Here is a 14,501-nt window from a genome sequence, read left to right on the forward strand (position 1 = left end):
TGACCGAGTCGTCCCCAGACAGACCCGGGGTAATTGGAACGGTGGACTGTGAGGGGTAGGCGCGCGCACACACACACACACACACACACAGGTCATTACATTTACCACTAAGCATCTCCATAAGCCCAAACAGGCATATCTGACATATCCATCTGCTCTGACTGGATCAAGCTGGATCTCTCTCCCACTCTCTCTAAATCAGGGTAAGGGGGTGTGCCAGTGGTAATGAAGATGAGGGGGCTGGTCGCAGCTTGGTAACTAAGCACAGCTATGTTTTTGTTTTTTTTCCCCCATACATTTCACATCACCTCTGGAACAGCGTGGCCTGGTTCTGAGCAGTAAAATGGAAATAAGACGGTTCTTAAAAATCCCTTAATCTGAAAAGGATGACTGATTGTGATCGTGTGAGGGACCCTTCATGGTGGGCATCAGTGCAGAGTGACTTTATTTTGAAAAAAGCTAAAAGACTTCCATATTTTTCCCGCTATATACCGTCATCGTTGTAATCTGTATTCTAGTTTCTGTGAGATCCAATTCATGAGAAAATAATAGGCTTCGAAAATTACTTTTTCATGAGAATGTTTTGTTTGGGAATGCTGGCAGTTTTGTCTAAATATAATCGGTTTAAACCCGTCTGCCCACCCATCTCAAAACAAAAAGACTCTCTAAAGAAATCACACATCAAAGTGGCTGCAACTAATTAATTTTGTTCCGAGTCATTGTTTTTTTTGTCCATAAAATGAAAATGTCTATCAGTGTTTCCCAAATCTCAGAATTAAAATGTCTTTATAATGTTTTGTTTTGGCCAAACAAAAAAAACAAATATATTTAATTAACTGCTTTAGGGAAGCAAAACAAAACATAAACGCTTAAAAAAATCTATTTTCTGTTTACAGGGGTTGGGGCGTGTGGATTGATTTTTGTGAAACTCTGTCAATACATATAATATTTAAATCTTTTTGCTTTGAAGTTGCGTGTATGTACAGCAGGGGCCTCAAACTCAAAATGTCCTGGGGGCCAGTGAACTTCTAGTCTGGTCAGGACGAAGCCAGGGGGGGGGCCAGAGTTTGGGAAAACTTAACTGTTTAGAGATTGAAATTAAATGATAATCCATCATGATGTTGCAATTAAAAGTATTTAGGATGATGCTGCACTCTATTTTCAAAGTAAAAGTGTTTATTTTGATATATACTTCACAAAAAATAACATAATGATGCTAAATGAATCTATAAATAACAAAAACAAAACATTTAATTGGCAGTTGTGAATCAAACACTAGACAAGCTTATATATAAATGTTGAATTTAATAAATGTAATAATGCGATAAATGTAACCTAATGTATTATTGTTATGTAATAATACCTTCCACTTCCCACTCCCTCTGACACATGACCGTTACCTCTCTATATAGAAGGAAGATCAAGGTGTATATGTCTCTTATGTCCATCTGAGTCATTTACGCAAACACAATCTCTGGGGTTCCTCTGCACCAATGACATGAGCCTTTCGTCTCTAACCCTGCCTCCCCTCCTCCTCCTCCTCCTCCTACTCGTGCCGTCTTTGCCTCCCGGGGGAAAAGCCCCCATGTGAACTGGAAGAACCGGGGTGTAAAGGGCACCAAGTTCCCATTGGATCCACTCCTGTATGCCCCATCTGTGCCCAGTCCATGCCACTCTGCCTACCACATTCTAAGAGCTCCACAGTGGGCTCGATCAAGCTCGAGCACTTTCAGTGTGGCCCTCTTCTCTTCTCTTGCTCTCTCCACATTATGTGGGTTAAGATAGAAAAAAAAAATCTGATGTGGCTCTGTAATTAAATGGCCATTAATTGTTTTTCCTGGTCCCTGTTGGCACTGGAAGACTTTAGGGGAAGAGAATAGCAGATTTATGGGGCTGATGGGCTCCACGCCTAACTGAACAACTAAACACAGTGAAAGCGATTCTTAATTACCGCCTGTTGCCACTAATTTTCCCAAAGTCACCTCTGCCAGAAAGCTAACTAGCCCCGCACTGAGGAGCACACATGCGTCTTCTATCAGTGCAACAAACTTCCATCATCTTTATTTGTTTCCCCTTATGAGCGTTAGTCTATATGTGGACTCTAGTTGTGTCTTTGCCTTTAAGGCAAACAAATCAAATGCTATTTATGTGCCTCTAGATTTTTATGAACATGTAAATGTGCAGCGGACTGAATGAAATATACTTCTTTTCAGTCTCAGCGCGCCGGGCCCGCGCCAAATGTAAATACACAAGATATCAACAGAAAACAGACGACGGAAAATACAAGTCCTGGAGGGCAATGGCACCCCCTCCAAATCCCCACCCACCTCCACCTAAACCCTTTCTACACACTCACACACACACACATGTTTATATGTTGATGGCTATAACCCTACACACACACACACACACACACGTAGGGCAGGGTGGGTCACTGTCCTGGCCTCAATGGGTACTTGAGGTGAATTATTGTTTGCGAGTGGAAACTTGGCCCGATAATTTCAGTGCTGCTGGCTCGGAGCTGAGTAAGACCACTGTCTCCTTCCTTGTGCACGCGCACACGCACACACACACATACACACACACACACACATTTCCACAGTTCACACTTATTTGCTGACTCTTTGCCTTTTTACAATAACTCCTTGTCCGTCTGTGCTTTTCAGCTCCGTCTTCCTCTTCCTTTTCCACAACAGCCTCTATGTATATTCCGCGTTTTGTCCGTTTCCATTCACTCCGCTCCACTTTTTCTTTTTCCCAACAACTCTGGCCTTTATCCTGGAGGCTGCTCACCTCTCTGCGGCTGCCCTTGCCAGTGCCTGCAGTAAATTCCAGAGGTAGCTGGAAACACAAACATGAGCAGCAAGCCTGGAGCAAACAGCTCAGTCATGATAGACCCCTCCTTCACAACCGCTTCACCTACCCACCCACCACCACTCTCTCTGAGCTCTTCTCCACAAAAGGGGGCTTTGTGTGTGTGTGTGTGCGTAGGTGACTGCCTCACAAGGTCTCACTTCAGATCGTCTCTTGGACGTTCACCTGCATCATAGGTGTAATTCATGTGTCTGTGTCTACGTCCTGCATTGCCAGTCAGCAGAGTGTGTGTGTGGGTGTTAATCATATAATTGGGGACTCCTCCACTAGACATAATCCAATGTTTGGACTCTTGTGGATTTCAGGAAAAATGTGATTACAGTAATTGTGGCCCGACTAATGACGCGTTAGACGAGGACGGTTTGTTATTACAATGTGCAGGACACGTCCCCTTAATATAAACTTCGTCTTGATTGATATAGCTACTGTCCTGTTTGTACAGCAGGTCCAAACAGTCTGCCGTTAGCACGTCCCTCCAACCTTGAGCCTAACAAGGCGACGTGTTCTCCGAGCCAAGCAGAGAAATGCAAACAAAGATCTAACATTTTGATTGGTAAAAAATAAAATAAAAAATCTCACACATCATCATATCTGATCAGCAGTCTTGCTCTCAGAGTATGCAACACAGTTTTTTCCTCTTCCTCTTCAAAAGGAGGAAGCCCACCCCCTCTCTCCACGTCTAACTCTTTGCCAATGTGCTGAGCCAGTGGAAAAATCCGACATCTGTTCAAGAAACAAAGTGGTGTAGAAAGATTGGTTGACCAAAGGAAGCAATATTCATACAGTGTGTCCTCGCTGATAGGGACCCTGGTTGTGCAAGACGACTAATGAGACATCTTCATTTTCCACTTGTCCGGGCTGCAGAGGCACGTGATCGCCGATCGCACCATAGGCATTTCCACCACAGTCATATGTTTGTTTTAAAAATGTTTAGGAAATTACTGCTAATCTTTCTCTCTCTGTGTGTCTTTGTGGCTTTCGTGATGTATTTTTTCCACCACCTCGCCCCCCCCCCCCCACCCATTGGCTTTTTCAGTTTGCATTGTTATTTGTGCAAATGTCTTAATCAGTTCACAGCAGTGAGCGCTATCGGAGAATGCGATAAGATGCAGAGTCTGCAACTAAGTTCCTCTTTTTGTAAGAGCAGCGGACATATTCGTGCGGTGCCAGTTCCTAGACGCTCCTCGACTGAACCTGCAATTATTTGTCAAGCTATCTCGTCTCATGGTGTGTGGAGCGCTACCCCGGTAATTAAAGTTCTATGTTGGGATGAACACACAGCCACAGCTCTGTTCTCAAATGTGACACTTTTGCCGAACTTTTTTTTTCCGTGCGTGTGTCGTGCAACGTCTTTCTTTCCGAAAGCATGTGTTCTCTTTCCACCCTAAATAAATAAAGCGCTTGTCTTTGGAGTGTGTTTTTAATAAATGCACAAAAAAAATTACTCTGAGCACAACATTCCCCTTTTTGGGGAGCTCTTCGGTACGCCTCGTCATTAATGCTTGTAAACTCAGACAGCATAAACAACACATTAGCATGCACAAAGGCTAATGACACTTGACATTTACCGTAGCTCATAAGATGCTCCAGAGCATATGGCAAATTTCCACTGAGAATCTGAGTCAACAGACAGAGGGAAACAGCTGTGAGTAAAATCATTGCCCGATCAGTTTAAATACTCTCAACAAAAAAAAAAACCCACCGACATTGACTTTATATTGCGGAGAAGAATTTTCCCCTTTGAGTCAAGAAACAGGATTTATTTAAGTCCATCTGCAGTGATCGTATGAAATGACTGCACCGCTCTCTTTTGCAAATACAAGCAGCTGCGATTTCCAAGAGTAAATTTGCTTTCTCCATTAACAAGTCAAAATGACCAAACAGCTTCCAGATTGCGGTGTGTACAGCTCAAAGACGAGCGTCGTGTGGGGGGGTTTTCGCCGTCTCGCTCACTTCTGTGGTGCCAAAGTGCCAAAGTGTTTAAATGGATTGAAGCCGAGGTTAAGTGGTTTCAACTGAATAAACAGTTAGTAATAACACGAGGCGAAAAACCCACTTTATTGTCTGTCATATTTAGATGAAGAATAGATGCCACAAGGCTGAGACACAGAATGGAAATCGGAAAATGTTTGTTGAGTTGATGACTTCTGCATGAAGTATTCTGTCCTGGCCTAAAATACTTACATTTCCCGAAACCTAAAAGCTTACAACGAATATTTGAATCAGTTTATGATTTAAGTCTGTGTTAAAACTGCATTTTTGTCAAAGTAATAGTTCGATAATTAAGAAAATACTATTTTAAGAGCCTTCAAAAGACTTAAAGCATAACCCGACCGGAAGTTCCTATTAATGCGAAACAAACAGTTCAGCCATTGCTGAGAACGCTGTGTTTATTGTAATCTCGGGGCTCAACGAGATCTCTGAAAATCCCGTAATAGTTACGTAAACAGCGGTTCTCCTGAACAGCAGATCGTCCTTCTCCGGGCACTAGTCCGGGCACATCCGGTTGCGTACATTGAACCGCAGAAGACGAATAATGTCCGTTGTGGAGGTGTTTCACGAGCGGCAGTATCTTCTGACTCTGGGTCTGACTCCGGGTCGAAGTCATAAAAGGGACTGCGGTGGGGAGTCGTGACGAAGCTATTTTTAAACACTGTTAAAACAATGTTTTGATAATCAGGAGCAGTGCATCCACCGTTCCAGAGGGGGGAGCTGCACTTCTGAGAGCTGGTGTGCTGAATAGTATTGGCCAATCACAAGTCTCTGTCTTCTGGGGGTGAAAGTTCACTCTGAAATATCGCGGCTGACGAACACCGTCAGAAAAGAGGATTTCAATCGGCTGGTTTACAGCAGCTAGGAGGTTTTTGACCATAAAAACAAGTTAATATATGTAAGTAGACCTCCATAACTGACATTTATGTGCAACAGGACCACTCTATGTCACCTTTAAAAAATTCTGAACACATGCATTAATCCCCAACATTTAGCAAGTAAATTAATAAAATCTCAAAATTTAAGAGAGGAGTCTGGTTTAGTGACAGCAGTGTTGAAAGCCCAGCAATCGTGAGCTGAATCACTTGGCCATATTTTAGCTTTTAGCTGGCGGCTAGTTCCAAGCCTAGCTCTATTCTGTGTCTTTCTAAATCAATTATGTTCAAATTATATTTAATTATTTATGTTAATGGAGCAAAATTTATATATATATATGTATATATATATATATACATATATATGTATGTTTATATATTTGTATATATATATGTGTATATTTAACATTAGCCTAATAGCATAGTTGCTGAAGTCATATTTGAACATTTTCGGAAAAAATAAAAAAAAATTAGCAAGCACATTGGTAAAGTTAGACAGATATCACAATTGACTTCGGCAATTATGCTATTAGGCTAATGATTATGTATATATATATATTGCTGCTGATTGGTGCATAAATGTTTAAAATCGTATATGTAGTGCACTGTTGTCCTTTTAGACAATTCAATGCAGTATTGTATGAATTACAGTATACTGTTGAATTACAATATTGTCCTTTTTTGTTTGCCTCTGCATCTTCACTGATTTTTTACTCTTTATGCGTTTGACCGATCTAGCTACCTCACTTGCACATAAGAACAAAACTGATTGCATAAGTCAACTTACATAAAACTATTTGTTTTCCATTCCACCTCTTCCTCTTTCCATGCAAATATTGTTTCTGCCCGTCAGCGTTGAGCTGACTCAAAGGTTCTGAAACAGCATTTTTCAACTTTAAACATTTGCACGTTGAACTTTTCCCCTGTTTACAAATCCGAACAGGTAAATATGCCTCTGTGCAGATGCAATTTGGGATGTTGTGTTAATGATAAATCCCATTATGTTGGAGACAGCAAGTATATTACACTGGGGTTTGACCTCAGCCAGTGTTGTTCTGAGTTTATCATCTACCATCGCTTATCTTATTTTTTAACCAAGGGTCCATCTCAGTCTAATAAGGTTAGGAGTTTGTTTGGGTCAGCATGTCTGATGTTTTTATTCTCTTTGATTAAAAGGGAATGTTTAACTGCTCCTGCATGAAAAACATATTGAACTCACTGTGTAGCTCTAATTCAGTGATTTCTTCAGCTGGTGGATCTCAGTGCCTTATATTTCAATGATAGTCTGTATGTTTTAAATATCTTTTTTCACTTTTAGATGTAATTCATACACTAACTAATGCTGTCAAACGTTAACGCACGACGCATTTCCACGACGACTGACCGGAAAAAGACGCGCGTGACGTCATGTTTACGTGACTCCAGATTGTTAAAATTAGTCTGTAAAGTAACGTTAAACTTCAAAAACAGAGGCACACATACACAGTACACACTTAAACATGACGTCATGCATGTCTTTCTCCAGTCAGTCGTCATGGAAACGTGTCATGCGTTAACACGCGTTTAACCTATTGCACAGCACTAATGGGAACATTATTGATTATTTGATGTTTATTTTGACACTTTATGTCACACACTGGACCTTTAATAAACGACTAAAATTATACTATCTTGTGAACTTTTATGATTGTATTTTTTATTGTACATTTGGATCCAATACTTTCTTGATTTTTCTTGAGTAAACCAGTTGAATCAGAACTTCTTCTTTTACCAGAATCAATTTTCCCAAGTATCTACTCTTCTGCTTAAATAGTTTGCCTTAATGTTGTCTGTTTACTAAAAGTCTGGGGGAATTTCACTGACAGTTGACCCCACTTGTGAGGGAACTGGATGATTGTCCTTCTCCATGGGACTCGAGAGCTTCAAAGAACACAGGCAGTGAATGCGAAGAAGACGGAGAAGAAGAAGAAGAAAGGACTACGTCATGGAAAGAATGACGTCAGGTATTATTAAGCGCCGGGGGAAGAGCCTCTGCAGAGCTCAGAGAGCAGAAACGACGCTGCATTGAGGGGGGGGGGGGTTTCTGTGCGAACTTCTCCGCATGCCGCATCATATGATGGGGTTTGGAGAGACAGAAGGGTGTTGAGTGTTGAATAAGCATATTATTATGAAGCAACACGGGAGCAAAGAGGTAGTACGAGGGGATCATGACGTAACCGTTTCCATAGGCGACTGATATGCCGGCTAAGCCAATGGGAATCCACACCAGCGGTCTTTACCCAGCCTCCTTTTGACGTGCATCACATGTCCCCGGCGGTGTAGTGCTCGAAAGGAGCCAAGCGGGGCGGGATAGTGCCCCTTTGTGTACTTCCGGGTTCGCCTCCATCTACGTCGAACAAATTAACGATAACAAGGTGTCCAGCCTTTTCTTTAGGTATTATTATGTATGTTTGGAGTCATTTATATGAAACATACTCAAACGTGTGTGCGTGGGTTTGCACTCAACATGTATTACACTTAACGCTGTTTAAATACCCTTAACGCTTTAAAGGCACTTGGACATAGGCGTCCATTGGTTCGTGTGGAGAGGAACCATCTTGACGCTCGAGGCTGGAGGGACTTCGGCCGTGGCTGTGACAGCGCAGTGGGCGGGATCTTACCTCAGATCAGGGGAGAGAGTTCAGTCTTTGGTGAGACTGAGGGTGAGTTAAAGAGGGAACGGGAGCTGGGGTTCGCTTCAGAGAACGGAGTATGTATTTCTTCCTTTTATCTTGTCTTTGTTATCTTGTCTCTGTGCCAGCCGTGACTACACGCCGCGACACTAACGCGGGCCCCAGGGTGTTGTAGACGCTGCAGTTTTTACCTCCACGACCCGTTTAAGTCTTCATTTTTTTTGTCTCCAGTGATCAACGAGGGCCAGCCACTGGTGGGTAGCTGCCTTGGATGGTTAGCTTTATACCAAGCTAACGTCGCTAGCTCACGTTATATCTCAGATAGGCACTGACATTGGGGCGTCTGCGTTCACCAGCGCAGGTAGCCGCTCAGACAGGATGCTGTCAGATTCCCTATGCTTGCGTTTAGCTCACGGAGACTCCTGCGTTGCCACGGGCTAAGTTTTCTCACTTGTCAATCTGTTGTGTAAGTAGTAGTAGTAGTAGTAGTAGTCTATTCCCCTTCTTTGCACCAGGTTAAGCTAACGCTTGGGGGCTAGTTGGCTAACATTCTGCGTTAGCCTGGATGGTTGTGTGTATTTTTTAAACGCCGGATTCAACCACACGCCACATTCGCGTGTACATTGACGTATTGACGTTGAAGCTCATGGTTCCGTCTGTGTGTGTGTGGTGGTGGGGAGATATATATAAAAAACGCCATACAGTTGGAAAATGTGCACTAGAAAGTTGCCCACAAACCTCAACGGTGACACTGGGGTTTTCCCCCCCGGTATGTCACTCAAGCCGGTTACCGTTACTTGGTTATAAATTAGACGCTATAAAAGATAATGGCAGCACGCTGACGTTAGCAACCGCTCTCGGTGTCGGACGCCGCGCAGTGCGGCTCTCTTCACGCGGACACCTCGTAGAGCTCCGGAGGGGCGCACGCGAAGGCACGCTGTCTTTTTGTTTTACTTTTCGCAGCTTAAACAGTCAGAAACGTAGTCTAAAATGACACAATCCAGTCGGCGCAGTGTCAATTTCTGTCCTTCGATTGTCACACCAGCATTTCCCCGTACCTAACCTCATCAAAGCCCTCACCTCAACCACTGAGAGCAAGGAAGCACCACTTTACACCCCCGTTTCCCCCGTTTCCACCGCAAGCCGCTGTCAAACCCAAATGTCATAATGGTGAACATTCCACTTTCATCAGTGCGGCTCATCGCTGATTACGTGCACCTTCGTCTGTATGCGTTTCCCGTTTAAAGCTATGTGTTTGCGTATGTTACCGTTACTCTTGGACGGGCAGTGTAATACAGTTTTGCATACGCGCTCACCAGCCGCATGTTTCCGGGCTGCTGTGTGTGTGTGTGTGTGTGGTTGGGGGAGATCAGCCACTGAGCACCTTTTGGTGCCTACTTGAAGGGATCACTCCTCATCCAATTAAATAGCACCGGGTTTGCTGCAGCGCCAGCATTCAGTGGGTCTCCATCAACATGGTTTTATGCGCATTTTCGATTTGCGCTTGAGGGAGGTGGAAAAGTTGGCATATCTACAGAAGGTAATCAGTGCAATGGAAAGATTCAGCCTATAATGGGAGGGCAGCATTGCACTTGTTAGTGTACAGAAGAAGAAGAAAGAAGGGTCACACGTGACTGAAACGTTAGTAATAGGCCAAAATTGTGGCACAAGATGATGCATGGACTGATGAGGAAACCACAACATTTATCGACTTGGAGCAAAAACCAAGTATTACTACAATAGTAGATGGGAAGCAGCAACAAATAGCGAACATGTCTCCTTTATATTCTTCAGTTGCGGTTTATTAATGGTTGACTTGATCATGTGTCAACAGCCAGTGGCGCTTTTTAGTTACGTCATCAACGTGCATTCATATCCTTCTTCTGTGTTTGACCTGGATTTTGAATGTTTTTGCGCCTCTCACGTCAGTCAACTTTAAGCTAACGATTGTTCCCATAATCGATGAATCTGTTGACTATCGATGAATCGTCTGGACCATAAAATTGTCTGAAAATGTCACTTGGTGTTTCCCAATCGTCGAAATAAGGATGCTTGTAAATGTTTTCTTTTAAACCAAAGTTTTTCAGTTTGAATGCTTTCTTTATGTGGAGCAAAAAAACGCAGAAAATATTCACACTGAAGACTCAAATTAATCATCGACTCGTCAATTTATTGTTGCAGCTGTTTATTTTATACTGGACCAAATTTGATTAAAATTCTCCTTATATTTTTATGAAAACCTGAATTTTGTCTTCCTGTGTTTGTATTTAATAACTCGTGATCTCTCAGTGGACTTGAAGTTTTATTCAAATATATTTAAACACGGAGTTAACATAAGCTGTGTGCCAATTTTCTTGTTGAAATGTGAGGTTATCTGTTGACATGAATACACAACATGACAGCTAAGATGATAGCCAAGCATTATAGGTGGAATTCTGAATTAGTTTAATGTGTCTGACTTTTACCATATAAGAAAAAATGTTCCCTAGGTTTGCATAATATTTTATCATTGCTGCTTCACTCAGCATATAGAGGTTCAGAGCTAGTTTAATGATTCACTCAAAGTGACACTGCTGCTGTGTCTGAGCCCTTTGAACTCAAGACTGTTGCTGTCACTCAAGAATGACAAAAATATCCTTTCTTATTCCTTGTTGTACTGTGCTTTTCCTTAATGGCTGGCTATTGATAGTGCTGTGTGCCATGTCCCAGGGATAGGCGCCAGTAGTTATTATATATGTTGTTTATCTCAGAGGCACGGTATCTTGACCTCGGTGCAGTGGCTGTGGTTCTGCTTGATAGCGTCTTCTCTACTCTTACTTTGCAGACAGCCATCCCCAAACGTAAGAGTGCAGGGGGCCCACTGTTTTTGAAAATCCTCCGGGGGCCACCCAAAACCTTAAATCATGTATTTGATCAACACAAAGACTAGGATCAATAATTCACTGCAGATAAGCAAAAGCTTATTTGTAAGAACAACTTACACATTCAAATGAACAATACTAAAATGACCATCCGACACTGGATACTTGCGCCACAACATCAACATAAAGAAGCCTTTAACAGGCAGAAAGAACCATCATGGCCCACACTTGGGAGTCGCTGGACTGCATCTTTTGGGGTTTTGTCTTACACACTTGGTTCATTAAGGAATGCTTGTGATTATGTGATTTCTGCCAATCTAGCGTTTAAGCTTGCTGTTCAAGTAACCTGCCTTTCATGGTCACAGGACACTTGTCACCGTGTGAAGTGACGCACCACGCGGATCACACTTTTCTTCGAGGCACTCATCGCCTGTCACGTCTGTGCCCAGCTCACCGTGCTTGAGTCGCCCTTACTGCTGTTTTGATATGTCCACTCATTTCATCGTCACATGCTGCACTCGAGTCAGTTACCGACATGAGCTGGAAAAGTATTTTTCAAAAGCAGCTCGTCCGTGGTCTCAGTTTCTTGTTAAACGGCGTTAAACATTTATTCAAGTAGCAAGACACTGTAGGCCATCAGTCTAAGATGACTTTGAGCCTTGTATAAAAGGAAAGCATGGAAAGCTAATTAAAGTCTGGTTGTGTATTGCGAAGTCAAAATGTTTTGGCTTTTACTTATGATGCTTTGCTTAACTTTCTTTTTCTGTGTGGATTGTAAGGCTAAGGTAATTCCAAGCAGGTTTGAATCTTTTTTAGAATATCACAATTCAATTCAATTCTGATTCCTTCAGTCACCCATTTTTGACACCTCCATTTAAATTTATCTCCACATAGAAAGGTTGAACAACAAAAAAACTTATCAACTCTTGTCTTGATGAACTCTGAACATGCACACACACACTCACACACTCAGCAAAATATCATAAATTAGTCATCCTGACTGCTTGAGGGTCTGACTATGCTACAAGGCAGTTCACCATATTACAATAGTGTTAGTTCTGGCATTTATCTTTCTGATTTATCTGTAACATCACTGAGTATATGAAATATAAGCATTCTTCTGGATCCAAGAGTTGTGTTTGAGTGCGTGGAGTTGCTGCCGGCTGTGCTGGACAATATCACTTGTGGCACATGGTATGCAGTCCTATGTTGGAGTGAACTTCTCCACACACCCAAACTGTCAAAGTCGGCCTTGGTTTATCAGGCTGACGAAGACTGACAAGTGGCTACCATGTCATACAGGTTTGGCCAAATACGCGGTTTCTCAGGTCTGGCTTGAACCTCTCTTAGGTAAAAGGTAGCTTATGTAATGTAATATTGTTTTTTTAGTCTTAATACTACTCTGATATTTACTATGCAATAGCTTTGTGAATCTATGTCATGACATCATCATGACCAGAACTAAGAGTACACTTCTCTGTGTTAGTCTATAATAGCTTTGTGTACATTTTTGTCCATCACTGTCTTGAAATTGAAACTGTAGGGACAGGAAGGTCAGACTGTTGGTGACAGTAAGTGACGGGGACGGCTGGACCTCAGGCCACTGAGCCGCTTTGTAGAATCACATGCAACAAAGATCGCTGGGAGCGTCTCATCTTCAAAGTGCCTTCGTTTTTGAATACTTTTCATCCTATAGACATGGAGAACTCGGCTAATGGTGATATTTTGTCTAAATTAAATCAGCCTTCCTGGGTTTCTTACCTCTTAAATTAAACATGCTTTTTTTCAAAGTCACTGCTTTGCCATGCAGTTGCTTCATTGATACATAATGAGAACGCAGCGCTGTGTGATTTCAGTGATAAAATTTGAGACAAACCTAATTCATAGGTGGATGTTGGATTGTTTGTCGTACCTGCATGACGGCATAATCTCCCAGTCAGTGTTTGAAAGGCTTGATGAGCAAATGAGTAAATGATTACACTATATGACCTCTCACCGTTTGCACACACATCTTCACATGGATAACGAGTAGTAATGATGTGTCATGTTGCATTGCTGAGGTTTTGCAAATGTCAAAGTAATTAATCGACGCTTGACTTTTTTTTTATCTCTGTATTTTATTGAACGCAAGCGGCACATTTTAGGAACCTCAGTGTCTTCGTCAGAGCGTTTAGAGATTGAATGACTTTTTTTTTTGTTTGTTGTTTGTTTAAATAAATGTTTGTATGAGTCAGTTTCATGAGCAAACATAATTATAAGCACTTGGCAACAGTTAACTGTTTATTCCTTCCTGAGGCATTTAAATGGCTCTATACTGCAGATATTTGGAAACTTTATTTAGTCGCGGAGATTATCTGGCCTGATACAGTGTTATCTTCACTGATAAAATCCATTGATGTTACTTTAAGTGTCGGAAAATATGGATCATGGTAATCATTTGTGGAAGTACACACTAGCTTCATCCAGATCTGTAGTGTTACATGAAAAACACAAACATAAAACATTAGTTTAAATCACCAAAACCAAATATAAATTTGTATCAAACTGGTCATATTTATAGTCTACATGTCAAGTAAACCGCCAATTCTTAGTTAATTGCCTAACATTTATTCAGTTCTCGATAGTTTTCTTTTTAGTTTAGCGATCATCTCGTGTTCCTCATACGTGAAGTAAGAAGAGCTGAAGAGGAAAAGTGTGTTGACGCCGTCACCTCTGACTGTGCGTTCTTATGAATTGGCATCCTGACAGCGTTTGAGGATCCAGTCTGTGGGGGTGAAGAAACGCCCTCAGCTACGAGCCATGCGGCAGCACAAGGAGGGCTGGGTGTCTCTGCTTTGTACCCTCCACATTTACATGGCCTGACCCAGTTCAGCAGTGGTTAGCAGTGGGGGGAGGGGCAGTCTGGGAAAGCTAAAAATACCAACCGGCGCATTAGGCAGCTCCATTGCAGAGGGATCCCTAGAATTGCTATCCTTGAATTGCGTCGGGTTTTTTGGCACATTGAGGTGCTCAAACTGCCAGAGGGTTTCCTTAGTATGGAAACAAAGACATGAGCATATTTCTGAGATGGCCACCTCTGTTGTCCTCTCTACTTTTTTTCCACTTGCCTCATCCCCTCTGGGTGGCGTGACTCTAATGTGTGATCACAGCCTTAAATAGCTTAGTTATAGAAGAGACTTACGACCTTTAGTCTCCAGTCCTCGTGTAAAACGGCACATTTTTATGCT

The 14,501-nt window shown here is 42.2% G+C and overlaps 1 protein-coding gene across 5 annotated transcripts in view; it reads left to right on the plus strand.

Moving 5' to 3' along the window:
* Positions 1–8,419: 8,419 nt before the first annotated feature.
* atp2b1a (ATPase plasma membrane Ca2+ transporting 1a) overlaps positions 8,420–14,501 on the plus strand; it is a 34,086-nt gene continuing 28,004 nt past the window's right edge. For all 5 annotated transcript variants that reach the window (XM_083906988.1, XM_083906984.1, XM_083906985.1 and 2 more), the window contains exon 1: positions 8,420–8,490. The gene's annotated coding sequence lies outside the window, so the exon portion shown is untranslated. The remainder of the gene's footprint in view (positions 8,491–14,501) is intronic.

Source organism: Microchirus variegatus (assembly GCF_963457635.1).
Source record: "Microchirus variegatus genome assembly, chromosome: 20".
Taxonomy (NCBI): Eukaryota; Metazoa; Chordata; class Actinopteri; order Pleuronectiformes; family Soleidae; genus Microchirus; species Microchirus variegatus.